The sequence below is a fragment of the Stenella coeruleoalba genome (genome assembly GCF_951394435.1).
Source record: "Stenella coeruleoalba genome assembly, chromosome: 10".
NCBI lineage: Eukaryota > Metazoa > Chordata > Mammalia > Artiodactyla > Delphinidae > Stenella > Stenella coeruleoalba.
The window spans coordinates 80,139,070-80,158,476 of NC_137156.1; the positions used below are offsets into that span (position 1 = coordinate 80,139,070).

General features: G+C 43.2%; 1 protein-coding gene across 8 annotated transcripts in view; it reads right to left on the reverse strand.

Annotated features, from left to right (window-relative positions):
* The window catches only part of ADAMTS9 (ADAM metallopeptidase with thrombospondin type 1 motif 9), an 813,664-nt gene that overhangs the window by 468,827 nt on the left and 325,430 nt on the right, over window positions 1-19,407 (reverse strand). The gene's annotated exons all lie outside the window — the stretch shown is intronic.

The window sequence follows — 19,407 nt, forward strand, 5'->3', positions numbered from 1 at the left end:
ATAGGCAACGTGGTGCTTTAGAGTCTAAATCCGGGCACTCCCGGGACGTGACTACGGATATCAGTCCTCACTAAGTACTTTCTATCTCTCTCAAAATATCTGGGACCTTCAAAATAGAACTCCAGTAGGTGTGTCCTGGAATTCTAGAGTCCCAGGCATTGAGGCCACCATTGTGCAGATGCTTCCTACACCAACACATGGAAATAGCCCGCTATTTATTTATTATTTATTTATTTATTTTTGCAGTACGCGGGCCTCTCACAGCTATGGCCTCTCCCGTTGCGGAGCGCAGGCTCCGGACGCACAGGCTCAGCGGCCATGGCTCACGGGCCCAGCCGCTCCGCGGCATGTGGGATCTTCCCGGACCGGGGCACGAACCCGTGTCCCCTGCATCGGCTGGACTCTCAACCACTGCACCACCAGGGAAGCCCTATTTATTATTTTAATGCAGTGATTGATCATGGTTGCTGATGGAGATTATGAGTTTTTGAGGATTTGAGCACACGTTTTCCGTCTCCTGAGGGTGCACCTTCTGAAATCAATGAATGCCTCGCGAGCTTGTTCTTTCAGAACCGAGACCTTCAAAAAGAGGCCCGTAACTTCCCCAGTTTCCTATGAAAGACATTATTCAAATGTCCTCAAGTGACAGATGGTGTAATAATCTGCCAAAGCGTGCGCCTTACACTCTATGAGGTCAGCTGTGTTTTACTTAAGAGTTTTCACTCACACCAGTACCATCTGGCATCCACATCCTCTATCTTAAGCTTCAAATAAATCCTGATTTACCTCAGAAATGTTTGCCAAGAGTCTGCTTGCTAGAAAAATGAGCAGTTTCTCCCCTTTGAGGCACGCCTTTGCAATATAGGACACCTAAGAGCATGTAATAAATGACTGTCCATCGGAATACACCTTCAGATGCTACGGAAGATACTGTTTGGGAACAAAGGTTGGGCAACTCCAGCTAAATATTTTTCGTGTGTGTCAGGGGGGTGTGGAAATCTGGCAAGATTACACAATTTTCTTTTCAGCTGGAGTATCCTAATCCGAATTAAAGCTACATGTGCTACATCAACATTCTGACTCAATACCGCTGACGTTCCTTTGCCAATCATCTTTTCAGCTCACGGAATGTGTAAGTCTGGGGCACATTTCGATCTGCTGATGTATGTGCATAGAGGAAGAATGGATGGAGCCTTGAAGATGGACTTCAAATCCCGGAGGGATCATGTGCTCTTGTGTTCCTGGCAAATCCTGAGGAATGCTTTTGTTGAGTCTGGTGTCAAGTTTGTGGCTAACACCTTTCTAAAGAGAAACATAGGACCTTGGTGCTCATACTTTCTCTCTGGGACAACATAGGATTTTCATTTTCAGAACAGGTACATATAGGATTTCATTAATAATCCAAGGTGTTATCTAAGCCTAGCTCCGTGTCCAATGCACTGTGGAAAACGCCTCAAGCGTTTGAGCTAAGCCACTAAGAAAGGCAAGGAAGCTAACCCAGTTACTCTTTTTTGTGCCAGCCATTTGACCCACTGATGTTCTGAGCACTGCTGTGACTGCCAAGACTGCAAGCGGACCACTCCTCTACTTTTGCATGGACTTCCCCCTGAGAGCAGGAAAGCATCCCTTTCCTTTTTCAAGTGGACCCGGATGCAGAGTCAACCAGTTTTAACTCCTTTTCGAGCTTGATTAATAGTCTTTTGAGTCAATTCCTGGTAGGATGTGCATCCTACACATATAACTTTTTTTCAGAAATAGGGAAATGAGTAGTTCCTAAGATTGGAGCCAGGAAGAAAACTTGGAACTTCACCAGGTTTTTTTACTTTTCGGGGGGACAGTTATAAAAGCTATTAAGGTAAATTTACTTAGAACATCACTCACACTTCCATCGTCTAACAATTCTTTACCATTTTTATTTATTTAATTTTATTTAGTTATTTTTGGCTGTGTTGGGTCTTTGTTGCTATGCGCGGGCTTTCTCTAGTTGCGGTGAGCGGGGGCTACTGTTTGTTTTGGTGCACAGGCTTCTCATTGCGGTGGCTTCTCTTGTTGCGAAGCACGGGCTCTAGGCGAGTGGGCTTCAGTAGTTGTGGATCACGGGCTCAGTAGCTGTGGCGCACGGGTCTAGTTGCTTTGCGGCATATGGGATCCCTCCAGGACCAGGGCTCAAACCCGTGTCCCCTGCATTGGCTGGCAGATTCCCAACCACTACGCCATCAGGGAAGCCCCACCATTTTTATTTTTAAAAACCTAGTTTTCTTCTAAATGTTTTAAATATTAGGTGGGATAATGATGTACAAAATTTTGCAGAATGCATTTTCTTAATAAAAATCTTGTGACTATTGTCCTATATACTTATTTCCTAAATATTTTCAAAAACCTGATCTTCGAATGTCACCTAGTAACCCACAGAATCCTCTCTGAGGAGCACTGTGTAAAATCGAACCAGGAAATACATCTCTGCAGTTCATAGGGAAGACTCCAGCAAAAAAGACCTGAGCTTGAATCCTGGTTCTCTCGCTAACCAACTGACTTAGCATCAACAATATGTAAATAGGGCTTCCCTCGTGGCGCAGTGGTTGAGAGTCTGCCTGCCGATGCAGGGGACACGGGTTCGTGCCCCGGTCTGGGAAGATCCCACGTGCCGCGGAGCGGCTGGGCCCGTGAGCCATGCCGCTGAGCCTGCGCGTCCGGAGCCTGTGCTCCGCAACGGGAGAGGCCACAACAGCGAGAGGCCCGCGTACCGGGAAAAAAAAAAACACAAAAAAACACGTAAATAGTATGATAACATTTATTACACATGTGCTGTGTAGCAAGAACTTTACTAAGGGCTTTACATGTATTAATTTCACTTAATCCTAGAACCTCATTTGGCAATTACTATTATTGTTCCTACTTTGCTGATGAGAATACAGAGGCTAAGGAATGTTTACCATTTAATCTCACAAAGCAAATACATGAGCTTGATCTGGCCTGTGTCCATTTCACCAGATTGAGTTCCCACCCTTCTCCGCTCGCTGTCGGAGGTCTGATCCCCCTAGGCAGTTCCCTTAATGCCTGGCTCTTTCTCACTCCCAGCCTTAGCACCACTGCCAACTCTCGCCCCTACTCTTCACTCTTTAATGTCTCCCCCTAAATGCCACTTACTCCAGGAAGCCTTCCTGGCACTACATTATACACTCTCTTGGGAACCTACATTTTCCTTTAGAGCACTTAGGAGGATTCATTCTTTCTGTAACTGTGGGTTCAACATCCATCTCACCTGCTACACTGAGGCGCCAGGATACCCTCACATCTGTATCCCACCCCACAGTGTGAATCATGGACTCATTAATGACACATCATTTTCAATTCTTTAACCATCAGTATACTCAGTTCCCTTCAGCTCATTTCTAATTCTGTGGCTTTCTGCATGACAAAGAGGAGGGACAAGAGATGACTGAAATTGCCCAGATAAATTGTAGCACTTCGGGTGAGTAACCCTGGGAAGGAAGCATTTGGAAAGCCTCGTCTGTTTTATGTTCCTTTTAGAACAGATGCTTGAATCTGTGCACACTATTTTTGCCAAGAGAGTGTGCAGATGGCTGAGGAGGCAGTGCTGTTACATCCACACCACTTTTTTGACAACATGCAGCTTTAAACCCACAGTCACCAAGCCAAAATGTGCACATGCCAGGTCTCAGCCATTGAGCTTCTCCTGCCATGGGGGGGTCAGGATGGAGGAAGGGGATAAATGATCCTAAAGTGTGTTGTTCTAAGGCTCACTGATTCCACACACTTCCTGGTATAAAGGGGCACCATTGCCTTAGTCTCTGTGGCCAAATAAATAAAGGAAATGCTGCAGCAACCCTTGTCTTGAAATTCACAAGGCACATTAGCACATTAGAGAAGCCAAGAGGTCCTGCAGGGGGAAAAAATATTCTATTTAACTTTCTCCAGTTCCTAAGTTTATTTGACCATGTTTAGCCATAGAATGCTGTCTTGGATTAGATTGCACCAAAAACAGATCCTCAGATAAGAATTTAAGTGCAAGCAGTTTTATTTGGGAGCTGAATTTAAAGAAAGCATCAGGAGAGGAGATGGCAAGCAAGATGGAAAGAGAAGGAGGCCCGTCCAGGGTGCATTCATGGGCAGATGCACCCCTGTGGGCAGCTGGGGCTCAACCTTGCTGGGGACTGATGGGAAGATGCCTCAGAGGGGACCCATCTCAGGAGTGAGGGAGCTGGATATTTACCCACCAACACTCATCCAACATAAATGAGGGCTGCTCCCAGGGTCGCTAGCTCCCTGGCACTTTCAGCCTGCCCTGCATGACATCCAGAGAAGGAGGCCAGGCAGAGAGGAGCAGGTGCATGCAGTACAGCACTCAGATTGCTGTGCATGGAAACTGTTCAGTGCCGGGGGAGATGAACGGGACATTACAATGTCTGCTGTCCAGATGCCCCCTCTACCTTCTTAGTTTTCATACAGGACACCCATTAATGCCTGGTGGAAGCAGCTCTTAAGGAACAAAATTAGGAGAACAGAAATCCAAAAATTGGGATTTCAAGCAGTTCAACGAATTCCAAGAGCTATCATTTAGCTCAACACACTGAGCCAATGCTATGCTATAGCTGGTGAAACTCTAAAGGGAATTCCTGTAAATGCCACCAAGTGCCAAACATATAAATCTCAAGGTTCAGCAAAAATAGCCTTGGAAACTCGTAACTACTGAGATGCCGCATCAAAGAGTCTTCTAAGGAGCCAGACTTAGCATCAGGTTCTAACTTGGTCTGTCTGTGAAAGAGAGAAGTCATCTTTCCCACAGCCAAGAGCACAGGGCAGGGCAAACTGTGTCCTGTGGGTGGTGATGGTAGTCTACTTCCAAAACCTGCTAGAGTTTGTCATATAGAGATGTAGACACAAAGACAGAGAGATCCCAGGACCCCACTTTTATGGAACTCTTACATTCTAGCAAAGTCAGACAATGCAATGTCAATAATCCAATAGAGGAAATAACTGTACATGGTAGAGAGGGTTATGAAGACATTAAAGAGGATAATGGGAGAAAGGGCAGCCAGAGGAGGATTGCTTTAGGTTGAGCGATCCAAATTGGTGTCTCTGAGGAGGTGAACTATGAGCTGACGCCTCCTTGATTCAATGTAATATAAGGAAGGGCATCTCAGGAGGAGGAAACAGCAAGTACGAAGGTCCTGAGACGGGCATAAGACTGGGCTATTTGAGGACCTGGAAGAGGGGCCTAGAGTATCATGAGTGAGGATAAAGCGTGACTAGGGAAGGCTGATGAAGAAGGCCCCAGCTGGAGCTTGTTGAGTGGACATTTGGTATATTTCCCCATCCATTTCCTTGTTCTTAAGGAAATAGCCTCCAAAAGCATCAGAGAACGTTGGCTGAATATAAAATGATGCTCCCATGTTCCCTGATTTCGGAGATACCTAAAGAAACTCATCGAGTTCTGTCTCCAGGCAGCCATCCTAATGGTTTCATCCCATTCTCCAGCATCTCCCACCAAGATCTCACGCGGCCTCACAAATTAAAACCAGTCCCTAAAGGCTGAATGAACGTCTGCCTGTTCTTCAAAGGCCTTGTGTCCTAGTCTCCAAAAGCAATACTATAAAGAAACAGTACAGTGTCCCTAGGACCCACTTCTTGTTGGAAGTCAGCTGAGTCTACACCATCCGATCTCACCTGTGCCCTCAAGCCAGCCCCTCCAGCCATCTCCCAGGGTGGTCCCCTTCTGGAATGCCATTTAGAGCCACAGGCTTGCCCAGGCCTGGCCCTTGAGGATGATATTGGAGGGTCTGTCGCAGGAGTGCACGTAGCCTTGAATGATAAGAGAAGGCTGGTTCTTCACTCTCTGGCACAGTGAGGGCCAGGATAAGGAAGGGAAGAAGGGGCCAGCTCCTGACCTCTGGGGACAGGGCCATCATAAGAGAGGGCTCTGTCATACAGAGGAGCATCCTTCCGGAGCCAGGACAAACCTCAATTCTATTTCACAAGTGGTTACTGAGCACTGAAAGGGAAAGAAACACTGACCACTCCTGGTAATAACAGGCAGAATGAAATCAGTGTCGAAAGAGACATCCAAACAGAGAACTTCAGGAGCGCGAGGGTAAGAGAAATTAATGAGCTCACTGGCTTTCTCTGGCTTGGTGGTGGTTAACTGCGCCAGCCAGCGGCAGGCAGGACCATATGCCTCCCCTGACACACCTGTGAGTCAGGCATTTTGATACTGAGGAAGAGGTGACCCTATGTCAAGCGATGGAGCATTTATCATCAAGAGACATGGGGAAGTGAGCAGGACAGGAAAACAGCTCACGAAGAGCTGGACCAAGAGCCACTCATCTCTCAGGATAACAGCAGCTCTGAGTGCTGGGTGTTTGCATGTGCTCTCAGAAGTTTCTCTCTCCCACCCTCGCTACCTTCGCCTTTTGCCTCTGCTGTTCTCTCTACATCTGGGTCCTTCTCTCAGGATCTTGTTTTCAACCTGTCCCTAGGCAGATGCTCTGTTTGGGTGTGAAGATCAACTCTTGCACTTACCTTGGGCACGTTGCTTCACCTCTGTGTGCCTCAGTTTCCCCATCTGTGACAGGTAGATATTAACAGGATGGATTTTGTGAAAACTCAATGACTTAATATACATAGACGGAATGGTGCTACTTTTATTTTTAGGCTAGGGTGATTCTCTCTGGTCCCACTTACTCTGGGTGGCAGCCTCTCATGGACAAACCGGCAATTTACTAGCATCCATTTCCTTGGGAGGGCGCTAGGGGTATTAAAAGTGTAAAGTCTCCTGGTGCTTAGAATCTCTCAGATTCCTTTCCTTTTCATCACAGTATGCTTCAAAATAAATTTTAAAGCTTTTAAATCTTATCCTAAAGTAATATAGGTTCATTAAAAATTATTTAGAAAAAGTAGTCTAACAAAAAGCAGATGAACATCACAGAGTAAGGGACATATGATTTTTATCTCCCTACACCCCTCCCTTTGGGGGACCAACTCTCCCAACTGCACAGTAATTCTCTCCATCCATGTGGTTTGCACAGAGCTGACCCTGCCACAGGCATGGGCCAGTGGACCAGGCAGATGGTCCCCTGGGACTTCAGTTGAAGCTACTGAAAGATGTTCTTTTCTTCTGGGACCCATGAGATTTATGATTAATATGTTTGAAGATTCCTATGGTGAAGAATAGAGAAGAAAGCAGATGCTAGCTTTCTGGATAGGGAGAAAAAAGGGTGGGAAATAAGATATCCGCAACGACAGTTAGAAGACCTGGATCCAGTGACACCCGAAACTATGACCTCTGTATATGGGCCAAAAAGTCATACAAGCCGATATGCTTCTTGTTGCGTATTTTTTCACTTAAACTAGTTTCAGGTGAGATTCTCTTGCTTATAAGTGAAATAATTTTGACCAACCACCAGCAATAACCACATTTCTATTCATGTGTATATCCTTCCAAGCTTTTTTTCTTCCTCTCAGTCTCTCTGCATACCCTTAAAAAACTGAAAATGTGACTTAATCTACAAATTCTCATACTTTTCCCCTTCCTGATCCTGTTGCAAAAGGTAGTGCCCGTGACTAGCATCTAAGTCTTTCTGAGAAAGAAGAGAGGAACTTCTGTGGTCCCCACCCACACCCTGTCACCCTTCTGCCCCCCCGGGGAAGGTATTTCAGAGGGCAAGGGGCTATCCCGTGACATCCACAGATTGGCAGTTCCTTCCAAGCTCAGTTCTATACCGCTGGGCTGGAGACCATCAGCTTTGATTGAGACTTTGGCCTTAGGTCAGCTTGGACTCCTGCCTGGTCTTTCAAAGCACTTTCCTTTTAAAATCCCCAAACCCAGCATTTTCCATAAACATCTTACTGTTTTTTTTTAAGTGGAAAGAAATTCAAGGATGAGCATATTGTATATTAACGATGGTCTGGAGACGTGCCGCATGGGCAGTAGTTTCAGGAATCCAAAAAGAGATGCACAGAATACGTCTGACTGCCAAATAAGCATTTGGAGTGTAATTGAAAACTGAAAACGCTGTAATAACATGGTGGGAATTATACCTGTGATTCCTAAAGAAAATGTGGGGTGCCGTGGCCTTAGCTGTCTAATTAGCTGATGAGATAATATAGGCTGCAGAACATTTGCTAGCAATTATGGTGCTTGCTTGCTCTGCTTATAGCTCAAAAATAACAGCAAAGTTTGTTTTGCTAATCTCTCCCCTGGATTTGTGAATTATTTGTTTTTATTATCTTAGAGATAAACGGGAAAGAAAAATCCAATGCAGGGGGAATTTTTATAAGACAGAACACTCGAGTTGTCTTTGGATGTGGACGCAACACTTAATTTAATAAAAACCAAAGCAGACCATGTTGGAAGCTCTAACGGAGGAATGTGTTTATAATGAGGGAAGTGCCACGGGTCAGAAAACAAACATGGGTTTTGAAAACTGAGGATGATGGTCGTACCCGCTACGTCTTATTCTGCTGGGTGACTCTGAGCAAGTCACCCGGCTTTCCTGGATTCAAACTTCCCTCCTCTGCCTAGTGGTGGCAATCAAACCTGCTCTGCCCACCTCACAGGCTGTGAGGAAGAGCAAAACAGATAATATACTTTAGACTACGTAGGTTTTTAACTAAATATAAAATATAACATTATTATAATTCAGATAATGTTCTCTAAAATTTATAGAGTCTTCATACATCTAACAGATGGTGTTGCTGTTATGATTCATAGCCATTTTCTCCACTCTATAGATCACAGATCTCAGTTGCTCAAGGAGTGGAAAGTTATTCAGCCATAAGGTCAGAGAGTCAGGGGTTTGAACCACAGTTCTGGCTGTGTGACCTTAGGGAAATTAGCAACTTCTCTGATCTTAGATATATCTCTGTGCAAGGGGGATGAGGCAGCACTTGCCTAGCTGCCTGAAACCTTTTTGGTGGATAGCAGATACACATACCTTTATCACAATAAGCATTAATACTCAAATGTCAGAGTCCAATAGCAACGACTATAATATCCTCATAGCTGACATTTTTGACCACTTTCTCTGTTTTGGATGCCATTCCAAAACCTTCATGTGTATTAACTCAGTGACACAACAGCCCTATGAGAAAGAGGCTGTCATTCTCACTTTACAGACGAGGCGACCGAGTCATGCAGGGACAGAGTACCTAATCCAAGGCCACCCAGCTAACAAGCAGCCCAGTTGGGATTCGGTGCAGGAAATCTGGCTCCAGAGCATGCCCTCCATACCTTTATATTGCATTGTCTCTCTAACTGCTAACATTTATTGAGCACTTAGATGTAAGCATAGCTCTTCTAAGTACAGTTGGACCTTGAACAACAGGGGTTCGAACTATGCAGGTTCACTTATGTGCCGATTCTTCTCTTTTTTTTTTTTTTGTGAGATTATTTCCTTTTATTAATTGTGCATTTTATTTTATTTATAAGTTTATTTATTTATTTTTGGCTGCGTTGGGTCTTCATTGCTGTGCATGGGCTTTCTTTAGTTGCGGCGCACGGGCTTCTCATGGCGGTGGCTTCTCTTGTTGCAGAGCACGGGCTCTAGGCATGTGGGCTTCAGTAGTTGTGGCATGTGGGCTCAGTAATTGTGGCACATGGGCTTAGCTGCTCTGTGGCATGTGGGATCTTCCTGGACCAGGGCTCAAACCCGTGTCCCCTGCATTGGCAACTGGATTCTTTTTTTTTTAATCCATTTTATTCACATATATGCCGATTCTTTTCAATAAATACACACTACACTACTACGTGTTTCAAGGTTGGCTGAATCCACAGATATGGAACTTTGGATACAGAGGGCCGACTACAAATTTATACGTCATTTTCCACTGTGGGGGTGGTTGGTGCCCCTAAACCCACTGCCCCCACTGGGTTGTTCAAGGGTCACCTGTAGTTTATATTTATTAACACTTAATACTCTCAGCAACTCTAATCTAATTAGTTATAAAAAGGTGCCTAGTTAAGTTTGATTTTAAATAAACAACAAATAATTTTTAATTATAAGTATGTCCCATGCAATATTTGGGATGTACCAATATTTTAAACTATTCATTCTTTTTCTGAAATAAGATGAGGTAGAAACGAATCTAGTTTCTGGTACCAAGTAGACCTCAGAAAGTAGTAAATCCTATCATTATTGTTTTTTTCAGGTCATTTTGACATTTGTTTTTAAGTTCCTCAAGCCCACCTAAATTCAGAAGCTAAGTGCATGAACAGAACAATAATTTTGATATGTTAATAAAACCTTAAAATAACAGTGACTCTGTAACTCACAAAAGTTATCTAAATGGAACCTCATGAAAATCCTGTAGAGTATATATTACACCCATTTATTAATGAGGAAACTGAGTCTCGGTACCATTAAATAATTTGCCCAAGGGCCCACAAATAAAAAAGAAAAAAAACAAGGTGGAGCATCACATTCTGGTCACTAGGGTATGAGAGTCATCTTACTGCATATCAGGTTGTATAATGAAGAAAATAGGTGGGAGTTTGGAGTCTGACCCCAATTTATATCAATGGCAGGACACACCTGAAAACTCAAGGCACTGTCACCTAGCACAATAAAACCAGTCAGCAGCAAAAGAAAAGATAGAAGGGGAAAGCATCTTCAAAATCATCATTAAATTTAGCAATAGTATCATCACACATACTTGCTTTTTCCCTTGGCCCCAGTAATACTTCTGTGGTACCACGACCCTCAGTAATAAGTCTGGATAATTTCCATTTATTGAGAAGTTTTAATGTTCCAGATACCTAGATAAGAATTTTGCCACTCCAAAAAATATCCAAGAGGTAAAATTCCCATTGTATATATGGGAACACTGAGGCTCTGAGAATTAAGTCAATTGCACCAGGATTAACTTCAGTTAGAAAGTGGCAGACCTGAGCCTCCACTGCAGTCTTAAATTATTCTACCATTTATTCTCAGGACAAATACATGATGCTTATGCTACCATGCTCTTTCCCTTGCCCACTGCAGACATTACTAGTTGATCACGGAGCTCTTTCCCTTTAGAGCCTAGAAATGACCACAGAATCCTTCTCCACACACATTACTCTGGGCAGCCATTACTGGTCAATACTGTTGGCATTCAATGTCCTGCTTATTGGCTACTCCTACATCACCTCTTCCTGCTGTTTAGCCTTTATCTTAATGGCTACAGTGAAAAAAGAGTCAACTCTGCATGTTGTGTGGTCAATGTTACTTTCCAAAGACTGTTTGGTAACTCCTAGAAATGAAGTTCATCTGAGATGTGACGGTTCAGAGGCTGCAGCGCAACTGCCACTGATAAAGAGAGGATGCCATGTAAAGAGCCTGGGGCCCTCTGCCACCAAGCCAGTTGCAACGCCACCATTTCCAAAGTCTTGATGCTGCCGTGGTGGTCTGCTGCTTACCACGGGAGGAAAATGGCACTCTACTCTGTGCCAACAGGGAGGCCTGGAAGCCTGCCTTTTCTCCAAGGGGCTAGGTTTCATGCTCAGACAGCAAGCTCTCACAGGCATAATGACTGGTTGGAGGCTGGGAGTGCCCTCGGATCATGACATGGTACAGATTTACAAGAGCAACTGGTCATTAGCCTGGCTTCCCGGTCCTCAAACCAAGCCCAGATGGTTCACCTCTTTGTGCCCCAGCTCCCCTACCAACCCCCTCTAGCCCACATATAAAGATGTTTTTTTTCTTTCTCTTTCTTGGGAGAAGAATTTCAGAGCTGCCTGGACACACCCAAAGCATTGTTAGTGAAAGTTCAGGAAGAGACCGTGAACCCAGTTAGGAATGAGCAGAATCAAAATTAGAGTAGGAGAGGGAAAGAAAAGGGAACGTTTTTCTTTAAGCGTGCCAATTTCTAAGATAACAGAACTTGCAGACCTCACAAACAGAAACCCCAAATGCATTGAGCCCCCAAACTCCATCCATCCTTGCCCAAATCAGCATAGAACCAATTTATCAGGGTCAAAACACACCTTGAGAGAAGGGAAGTGTTATTCAGAGCCCACAAATAAAGCAGGGATGTAACAAGCTTGGGAAGGTGGTCAAGGGTGATGGTCACTGGAGGGGGGAACACAGGAGAAGAAGGGGAAATAAGACAAGTTCTAGAGCAGATGGACAGGGTAGCAAGGTAGCAAGGTTGAAGGGAATGAGTACCACGCACATGATAAAGAATGAGAGAGTTGGATTTGAAGACATGGAGGGGGGTAGCAGCTAAGAGCTAAGACGTTAAAGTCTGACTGTGGAGACTCAATCTGAGCTCATCTCCTATTAGCTGTGTGGCCTCAGGCCAGTCACGTACTTTCACTAAGTCACAGTTTCCCTATCTATAAAATGGGCACATTAATAGCACTTGTTTCACAGTGTTGTTCTGAGAATTCTGTGAGATAATTCGTGTAAAGTGCTTAGCACAGAGTCTGGTTCCTAAATAACTCCACACATAGGAGTCATAGCTATCGTCTAAATATGTCCACAATATGTTCCTCAGATTTTTTTTAGGTTACATGATACTGTTCATTAAATAATCCCATTTATATAAAACATTTCCTTTATACATATATACTTACTCAAAAAAAGGAAAAAAATAAACATAAAAGCTATAAAAGATGTGGACCATAAACTCTTAACCATAAGAGACAATGATTTTTTTTCTGCTTTATGTATTTCTGTATCATTTGGTATTTATCTTTCCCATGAGCATGCATTGCTTTTATGAGAAAATAAAGATAACACTATTTTAAAAATCAAATGACTTCTGGCCCTAAAGCTTGGAGTATAATGTGGGTCTAAAACGGACCAGGGTGGCCACGACATCCTTGACAAAGAAGCAGATGTCCCCTGCCAAGGCAAGCCTCAATGGCAAGAATGAAAGACCACTTGGTTAAAAGAATGAAAATGAAAAAGAGGATAGAAGTGCTCAGCGATACAAAATGGGATAAAATGCACAGGGTGTAAGGCAGCGACATGACACCTCGTACTTATCATGCCAAGAGCAGATGTGACCCACTGTCCACCATTTCTGGTGGAATAAGGTGCCCTGTGTTGTCTTCCATGAAGGTAAAGTTTACTCCTCTGTCCATGTCTGTGTGTGGACTACACATGAGGTGGCTGAAGTCTGCTAAAATAGAAATGTATCTTGAAGGAAAATTTTAGAGCCAACACACCAAATGAAGAAGGATTTATATGGCCACCTTTAGCGGAAGTATTCCGAGCATTAGAAAACAATTGTGAAAAATATAAAGATGGGCCTTGTTAATTGGACTGAGGCTTTTGAACCTGTCAATTAATCCAAGAAGCTGATTTTAACTGAATATAGAGAGAATAAGGGATTTATTGCATTACTCCACTTGCAATGAGTATTCATGGAATGAATTTTTCTACCAACATCTGAGGAGTAAAAATAACTTTTTTGTTTTTCTATGTTTTGAAGAGGTTGACAAGGCAGGAAACATTTGAATGCACCTGTATTGTATTTCAGTTTCTGCTTGTGTCAATGAAGCCCTGAGCTTAGCGTTCTTCAGTAACTCTGGGGATGGGGGATCCGTTTCCCAGGTGGCTTATCCCAGTGGCTACAAAGGACGCTCGCAGAGGCCTCCATCCCTTTCCACAGTCCCTCCCACCATGGACCTTTCCAAAGGGCTGCTTGTGCATCCTCTACCACAATGGCTGGATTTGGCCAAAGCAAGTTGTTCGAAGACTAAGGCAGGAGGTATAATGCCTTTTATACCTAGCCTCAGACTCACACACTGGCCAAGAAGTGAGCATAGGCAAGCCTTGATTCGATGTGGGGGGCAAATACACAGAGAGAAGAAGAGAAGCTGAGGACTGCTGGGGGCCGTCTTCAAGGCCAGTTACCATTGGCACCAATATATACGGAGAGTGTTTAGAACCCACTGGAAGCAATGGACCAGAGATGAGACTCTTAGCAGAACTTATCAAAGCCTGGGTTATACGTTGGAAGTTTTATAATCACAAGACCAGCTACAGCCCTGTCTGATGCAGGGATAGACAGCTGGACCTCTAACATGTGTGGCTCTATTTGCGACCTAATTCTCAATTATTTCTAAGCCAGGCACCCTCTGCCCCAGATTTAAATGGAGTATCAGTGAATGGATTGATTCCTTCAATAAAATATTTACAGGGTGCCTGCTATGTCTCAGACACAGTGCTAGGCCCTGTAGCTCCCCTTACCTAACACTGCCTGTCCCATTGAAGATTTACCTGATTAAGGAATTATAATTTTTTCACAAGAAAAATCACAGGGACTAAAATTAACCAGGAAGTATCAGAGAAGTTATATTAAACTGGGAAATGATGAGCAGGAGAGGTCCAGAGAAAGAATGAGCAGGAGGGAGTTGGAAGTAGAGGGACAGCACGTGCAAAGGCCGCGAGGTGGGCACGTGATGGGGTCCTCCGAATCGTGAACTGCCTGGTGGATACTTGGGAAGTTACTGAGAACTCTGATTCATTTGACTCAGGGCTTGATTATTAGGAGAAAAGCCTTCATCACTTAACACCAAATTATTTCTTCTTTCAGTTCTGGTTAAAGACACTCAAGTTGTTTTCCAGACACCCAACGCATCAAGGCAAAGTTTTGGGGCACATCTTAGGAGAAGAAAACATCTCTATATGCCACAGCGTAGGAAAAACATCAGAATTAGGACAGAAAATATAACTGGGAATTTTACTGCCAAAAGCTCTGGTTCCTTTCAATGCCTAAAATTAAACTGAGCAGTTCAAGAAATATTGTGACGTGGGGATTGAAATCTCACGACCAGTGACGTCAAAGCCATCCTTTTACGCAGGCAAATCATTACAAAGGGATACTCTGTATGGATGATCAACTTCATTCCCTTTCTATGCTCTGAAATAACCTCAGATATAAACATCAGAAATAAGCAAAAGCAAAACCATGTAACGGTTCCTTTAAGATAACACCGGCAGTGTTTAACTAGAAATTACTAACTGTTCCAGAAATGGCATTCTGTGTTCTGCAGTAAGGAGGAGAGCTTTTTTGAGTCTGTTTTCTTCCCTCCCATTGGGTTACAACAGTGAGTCACCATTACCTGCAAAGCTAGACATGTAGATTCCTCTCTTGTGCCAGAAAGCCAAGATACCAGTTGGCTAGGATTTAAAATGAGAAGGGGAAAAATATTTAATTTACAGATTTAATTAAACATGAAAGCTTCCAGGGAGGAAAACGTGTCCCCCCAACCCCCAGTCTCCACTTTTAAAAAATGTCTCCATTGATCTTCATTCCAAAGAGGCTACATACATTAGAGAACTAATTTTTAATTATTTGTGGAAAGCATCAGTTTGCTTCAAATCAGAAAAACTGTGTAATGAGGACTGCTCCAGACAAAACTCTCCGGGTGTTGTCTAACCAAACCAGACCTCTAAAGGGAATTATTTAAATTTTTATATAAGGGTTGTCTCTTGGGCCCACCTATCTTTGGCCTCCGTGGCCCACTGTAGGTGAGCTAGTGGAAACACAGCGCAGAGGTTTCCTAAGAATATGATGAGGACAAAGACTGTACACCAGGCCTAAGCTACCCCCTGAGACAACCCCTCTCCCCAGTCTTTTTCCCCCAAACATGGTCTTGTTAGCCAAGAAACCTGACTCTTATTTGCATAATGCTTCAGGCATGCATAGCAAACAGCAGCTCTCTCTGCCCCTATAGTTTGGACAAGACCCTTCCATCCGAGTTGAAAAGTTAGAATTTCACCTCTTTGTCTTCGTGAAACTAAGCGGTCAGAAAGAGAGCAAGAGAGGAAACTCCTACTACATCTTTCCAAAAATATAGGAAAGAGTGAAAAATGAATGTGAGCACATACTTTTAAAAATCTCTTTCTATGAAGTTAGTAGAGATGTTGATACGTATGTATTTCAAGCCATCCACAGGGTTCTCTGGGCATGGATGGACTGCCTTATAACTTACTCCAAGGTCTCCTTAGTGTCTGCATATTCAACTCTAATTATGCTTCCAGTCCTGAAGCCCAATTTTCTCAATTTTAATGAAATGTGTCCAAACGTGACTTCCATGACGAAGTGACAAAGGAAGGCTCTGCTATCGGACGTTGGAGGTGGTGGTATGAGATGACAATAAGCTGACAGCTTTATAGCATAAAGCTAAAAGGGGGGAGGGGCTGAACCCCTAATGAAGAGGAGGCACACTGTGTGTGTGTGTGTGTGTGTGTGTGTGTGTTTGTGTAGGGACCAAGCCTCTTCTCTAAGAAAAAGGAAGACGTTTTGAGCACAAGTGGATTTTTCAGGGGCATGCTGTTCAACAGAAAATATTCCCTGAATGAGACTGTTTGTCTAGTAGACCAGAACTGTTTTTAGTTCTCTGTTCTGCACTGTGAGTACTCTACAAATGAGCAGCAATATTCCAACAGTGATGAGAGGTGAAGTCCATTTATTAGTCCGGCTTCACTGCATTCAGGGCTATGTCTGGAACATAGATGGTCACAAGAGACAATGGCAGGCACTTTTAAAGGGATATTTATGTTTGAGTCGGCTTATATACTCCCCTTATACCACCCACAAAAGACTTCTATTCCCATTTTAATTTTCTGTAAAATTTCTCTAATATCTCAGACCTTTAGTACCAGTTTTTTCATCTTCATTTTTACAGAGATTTTTATCATTTCTCAAATTCATTTCCACAGAGAAGACAGTGACACCCAGAAAGGCACTATGCGTTTGTCTATCTGCTCAGCATACATCCCTTCATCACAAAAGAATCGCCCTTTAATTTCAGAAATATTCCTTTTCCAGCTTTTGGTTGGAATGGGGATCGCCAATCAGTTTATATGGATGAGCATGTGACCCAGCTGGGCCAATCATCATGTGCCACCTGTGATTGGCCTGAGAGAGCCACACGTGATCAATTTAAGCCAATGAGAGTCCTTTTTGGAGTTGATACAGAGGCAGCCCTTTGACTCTGGTGATGAAGCTGGGAAGAAGTGAGCTTGGAAGCTGTCATGAAATCTGCCTCTAGCCATGGAAGGAAGCTGATTGAGGAAAAGCAGCCAACACTCAGAAAGAGGTAGAACTGAGAGAGGGAAAGAGTAGATTTGGAGTCCCATTCCTGACACCGTTCATTCAGCTCTTTCTTCAGATCTGTGAGATACCCAGGATTCTTTGAGCTAATCACCCTCTCTTATTCCTTTGGTAGTTCAGGCTGGGTTTCTGTCACTTCCTGATTCATGCAGGCTCTGACTGCATTAAGAAGCACCTCGCACAGTGGTCTGCATAGAGGAGGCACCTAATATATGTAGGTAAATAAAAGGGCAACTGTTTTTTTGACAAACGAACTTTATTATTTTTTAAATCTTATTTATTTAATACAGCAGGTTCTTATTAGTTATCTGTTTTATACATATTAGGGTATATATATCAATCCCAATCTCCCAATTCATCCCATCACAAACGAACTTTAGAAAACAGAAGAGGGAATTCTAAACTGGATGACTGAATTTTAGTGTTATTATTAGCACTGATAGTGACAATATATCATGTCTACTAATATTTCAGTTCTTCTATGTGACGTGATTAAAAGTACTGACCTAAACTAACACGATTTTGTAAATCAACTATACTTCCATAAAAAAGAGTATAGACTAAGGCAGTCCAATGGAAATACAACTTGAGCCGCATATATAATTTAAAACTTCTAGTAGCCACATTTTAGGAAATAAAAAGAAACAGGTGCTGGAGAGGGCATGGAGAAAAGGGAACCCTCTTACACTGTTGGTGGGAATGTAAATTGATACAGCCACTATGGAGAACAGTATGGAGGTTCCTTAAAAAACTAAAAATAGAACCACCATACAACCCAGAAATCCCACTACTGGGCATATAACCTGAGAAAACCATAATTCCAAAAGTTACATGCACCCCAAAGTTCATTGCAGCACTATTTACAACAGCCAGGACATGGAAGCAACCTAAATGTCCATCAACAGAGGAATGGATAAAGAAGATGTGGTACCTATATACAACGGCATATTATTCAGCCATAAAAAGGACCGAAATTGTGCCATTTGTGAAGACGTGGATGGATCTAGAGACTGTCATACAGAGTGAAGTAAGTCAGAAAGAGAAAAACAAGTATTGTATAATATCGCTTATATGTAGAATCTAGAAAAATGGTACAGATGAACCTATTTGCAAAGCAGAATAGAGACACAGATGTAGAGAACAAATATATGAACACCAAGGGGGGAAGCGGGGGGTGGGATGAACTGGGAGATTGGGATTGACATATATATACTACTATGTATAAAACAGGTAACTAATGAGAACCTACTGTATAGCACAGGGAACTCTACTCAATGCTCTGTGGTGACCTAAATGGGAAGGAAATCCAAAAAGGAGGGGATGTATGTATACGTATAGCTGATTCACTTTGCTGTACAGCAGAACGTGACACAACGTTGTAAAGCAACTATACGCCAATAAAAACTTTAAAAAAGGAAACAGGTGAAATTAATCTTAATATTTGATTTTATTTAAGCCAATAGATCAAAGACTATCATTTCATCATATAATCAACATAAAAAATTATTAACGATATTTTAATATTCTTTTACTTTCTGTACTCAGTCTTCAAAATCCAGTATGCATTTTACACTTAGAGCACATGACAGTTTGGACAAGCCACAATTCAAGGGCTCAAGAGCCACATGTGGCCTGTGGCTACTATACTGACAAGCACACTCATATTCCCTGATTTTAATTCTCATTCCACCACTAACTAGTTCTATGACCTAGGGAAACCCTTCTGATTTATTTGAACCTCAGTTTCTTCGTCTGTAAGATGGAGATGATAAGATGATAAGAATCATCCCTTCAACATAGAGTAGATAAAGAAGGGGTTGGATGAAGTTCCTGCCCACACTGAACTGGACTCTAGTGGGGAGCATGGACAACTTACTGGTGTAAATATAGGCAAAGGGAACAATGTCAGATAGGGCTAGCAAGCAATTTAACAGGTTATTGAGTTAGCAAGTAACTCTGCAGGGGATGGAGACAAAGGGGCTGCTTAGAGTGGGTTACCAGGGTGGGTCTCTCCGAGAAGGGGACCTGGAACCTGAACAGTGAAATGAAGCCAGGCACATCAACTTCCAAAGTAGGAGGCCAGGATCTGTGTGCCAAAACCCCAGAAACTGTCTTCCAGAAAGAAAACACAGTAATCAATATCATGGTGAAGACTCCTGTATTGTAACCCGCATGCTAGCAGCCGGCACGGCGTTGTTTTCTAAGTTTCGTAGTGACTACATGCTGGCAACAGCTGGCTAGTGTCCTGCGTACTTTTCTCAGGCAGCCCCGGCATCTGTTCCACCCACCTCGAAAGAGAATGAAAGCGAGAAAACCAACTCTCCTGCCAGGAGGAGG